The sequence below is a fragment of the Lycium barbarum genome, chromosome 11 (genome assembly GCF_019175385.1).
Source record: "Lycium barbarum isolate Lr01 chromosome 11, ASM1917538v2, whole genome shotgun sequence".
Taxonomy (NCBI): Eukaryota; Viridiplantae; Streptophyta; class Magnoliopsida; order Solanales; family Solanaceae; genus Lycium; species Lycium barbarum.
Genome location: NC_083347.1, coordinates 116,417,839 through 116,421,509, shown reverse-complemented (window position 1 = coordinate 116,421,509; position 3,671 = coordinate 116,417,839). Strand labels below are relative to the sequence as shown.

At 36.9% G+C, this 3,671-nt stretch overlaps 1 long non-coding RNA gene across 1 annotated transcript; it reads left to right on the top strand.

The window, feature by feature from the left end:
- Nucleotides 1-1,987, top strand: LOC132619312 (uncharacterized). The gene is made up of 3 exons (XR_009574672.1): nt 1-205; nt 626-672; nt 1,670-1,987. It is a non-coding gene; the product is annotated as an uncharacterized LOC132619312 (long non-coding RNA).
- The last annotated feature ends 1,684 nt before the right edge of the window (nt 1,988-3,671 follow it).

Sequence of the window (3,671 nt, the reverse complement as noted above, 5' to 3'; positions counted from 1 at the left end):
ACAAAAAAGGAGAAGAGAGCATGGCCATGGCTGCTGCTCACGGCCAGCCATGGCCAAGAAAATTTTGTTATTTTGTTGCTTTGATTTAATATCAAGATGATTTGCAAGTTCAAGGAAGTAATAGCAACATTGGATATTGAATCGAGGAAGAAGAAATTGCGAAATTGGAGCAATTAAGAGTAGAAATTCCTCCGAGAAAATTTAGGTAAGATTTTCTTGTTTTATGGTGTAATTGTGTTGATAGTGTGGTAATGGAGTTATTAAAATTGAATTGGACGAAATTGGAATTAAGAAAATGCATGAAATCGATGTTATAGGAAATTGTGGGTTGAAATGTATTTAGAAAAGTTGTTGGGTTGTTAGAATTGTTATGGGCTGAATTGGGAGAATTTATTATATATATTGTTGTTATTGGTATTTCTGTGTTGACAGGAGGACAATTAGAAATTCGGGTTAGGCGAATATATAGGGGAAGTGCTGCCCGATTTTCGTTAAGTCTGTAGCTAATAGAAAACCTTAAACAAGAATGTATAAGCTAAAGGATAAGTTCTATAAGAAATGGGCTACGGATTTACGAGCTAGAAAATATAGTTACTGACGATAACGTTACTCTTATATTAAATAGGCTAAAAGAGCGACAAGGCGAACGGGTTTGCGAATAGTCGCTAACAGGTATGTAAGGCTAACCCTTCTTTCTTTTGGCATGTCTTAGATGTAGGTGATGAATGATATGAACTTTGGGTAACTCTATTCATAGGTTTCGAATATGATTCATCATTCTTGTGCTATTCATTCTATATGTTCTCCATATGATACCATTCTTAGACGCGTAAGGTCTAAATGTTTCTTGTGATGGTTTATTGATATTGTACTCCTATTCTGTTCCAAAGGGAACACCCATAAGGTGCCAGTTGAGTTGTGCATATGGTTTTACTAATGATTTCGAGGAAATTAGTTTTATACTAAAGGAAACATAAAGTTAGACTTTCAAAACCACTCCGAAGGGGGTGCGAGATTTTACTATTTAGATTTCAAACCCACTCCGAAGGGGGTGCGAGATTTTACTATTTAGATTTTCAAAACCACTCCGAAGGGGGGTGCGAGATTTTACTATTTAGATTTCAAAACCACTTCGAAGGGGGTGCAAGATTTTACTATTTAGATTTTCAAAACCACTCCGAAGGGGGTGCGAAGTTTTACTATTTCATTTCATTTACGACTTATGTTTACATTCCATAGCATTATTATTATTGAGCCGGAAGCGGCTGCCCGAAGGGGTCATCATTATTATTGAGCCGGAAGCGGCTGCCCATAGGGGCCATCATTATTATGCCGGAAGCGGTCGTCCGAAGGGACTATTGTGATACTAGCCGGAAGCGGCTGTCCGAATGGACCATTTTGTTAACATGCCGGAAGCGGCATGTGTGTTAGATTGCATTTTTTTTACTTAACGAATGTGTGTTAGATTGCATTATTTACTTAAAGATTGTTTTGAGACTTCGTGTATACATTCATGTTTCTTCCAGCGAAGGCTGCAGGTATTGAGTTAGATTGTGATTTCTGCTCTCCTAAATCAAGTTATGATTATGATTTGTTACCACCTTACATACTAAGTACATTGTCCGTACTGACGTCCTTTTGCCTGGGGACGCTGCGTTCATGCCCGCAGCCCCAGATTGTTTGGCAGGTTAAGTATACAGCTAGGATGCTCTGACGTCTGCTGGGATTGGCAAGTTCCACCTCATTCTGGAGCTGTGCTGAGTCATGTATAGATATGTATGATTATGGGTATGTCAGGGCCCTGTCCTGACTCATAATGTCCAGTCCACTTCTTAGAGACTTCTGCAGACAGTGTCCTGTGGTATGTTTGTTGAGATGTCGACAAAGTGATATCAGTTGAGTCATTTATGGATTTTAAAAGAGTATGTATTTCAGATAATTTAGATTGGTCTAAAGTACTTATTGATTGAAAGTTTTCATAATCGTTATAGGGATAATGATTTCTATTTGGAAAAAATTTATGTTCTTACAAGCTTTTGAAATGACAGGTTTTAATAGAGTGAATGTCTAAGGGTTCGCTCGACTCTGATGAGAGCCGGGTGCCCGTCATTCCCTACCATTGCTAGGGTGTGACACCTTCTCCGCAACATCATCCGCCACGAGAATAGAGGTAAGAATATCATGGGATACGGTGGCATATATCCATTGAAAGACCACCGCATCTAGCCTTTTCCAGAGCGGAAGATTAGTCGCCTTCATTGCGTTGTACGCGGTGAGTTCAGTGGCGTCAGTCGGTGGTATGATGTGCTCAAGTACGGAGTGGACACGGGCTAGAACTTTGAATAGTGTCGCCCATTCATGATAATGGCCGGTTTCCATGTCTAGAGTGATTGGGATTAAAGATTTCACGTTCGTGACGGTTAAAGCAGAATGGAAATTTTTGTTGTCAGCCATTGAAGAGAGAAGGGGGAGGAGAAAGAAGGGGGGGTGACTACGGCTAGGGTTAGGAGAGAGGGAGGTGGACGGCTAGGGTTTTGGATGTTAGGGTTTTTAGGAGAAACCTAGTCTGATACCATGTAGGAAATCAATCCGTGATCTGTATTGATGTATGAAAGTCATTATATACAAAGTAGGTATCTCACTAGCAGCATAATACTAGGCTAAATTATAGAACCTAATTACTATACATAAGGAAGAGAATATTTACAATATTTACGTAGACTTATTACATAGTCTATCACTTATCTTAAAGCAATGGTGAACCCATCCTCATGAAATCCTGGATTCGCCTCTGGCTGTGGGCACTCGGTACCTAATTCACCCACAGTCCAAGTAGCCAGCACTAGGGGTGTACAAAGTAAACCAACGAACCGCACCAAACCGATAAACCGAGTCAAACCGGGAAAAAAAACCCCGACTAGTGATTTGGTTTGACTTGGTTTGGTGTTGAAAAAAAAAACCCGACCATAATTGGTTTGGTTTGGTTTTAGCTAAAAAAAAAATCAAATTGAACGAAACAAACCCGACATTACATGTATTCAATTTTTAAAATATTTTATACATAAAAATATTTATTTGTAATGTAATTAATAAATATTTAAAAAAAAAAAATCGTAGTTTTTTTATCTATTATCATATTATTCAAGCTTGAACTTAGAATTTTGAATGTCAATAAGTTTTATATCCTATAAATGTTGGTAACTCAATTAAAGTCCAAACCAAAACCAACTCAACACTAATGCTAACAAAAGAAATTAAATTTACCACTAAGAGTGACAATAGTGTTGAATATCTATTCTTTAGTTTTGCATAATTGGTTTAGAGAGTAAAAATACATAACTTAAGTTTTTTTTCTTTGTCATGTAATTAATACTTATTATCCGTACTTATTTAGCATGACTTAGTAGTTTTAGATTGTGATAATTTCCTTATGGCTTATTAATTAGCAGTATTTATTTTAACCGAGTTTATTATCTTTTGTTGAATATTTTAATACAATGTCATCACTCTTCTCACATTTTGTGTTATTTTCTTAAGAAACACCTTAATTATATAGTTGTATCTTACTAGGACTAAAGAAATATTTGAAGTAAAAGTGTATTTGTTTTGTATCAAGACTATTCGGGAAAGAAAAAAAACCTGAGAAAACCCGAATTTTATTGGTTTGGTTT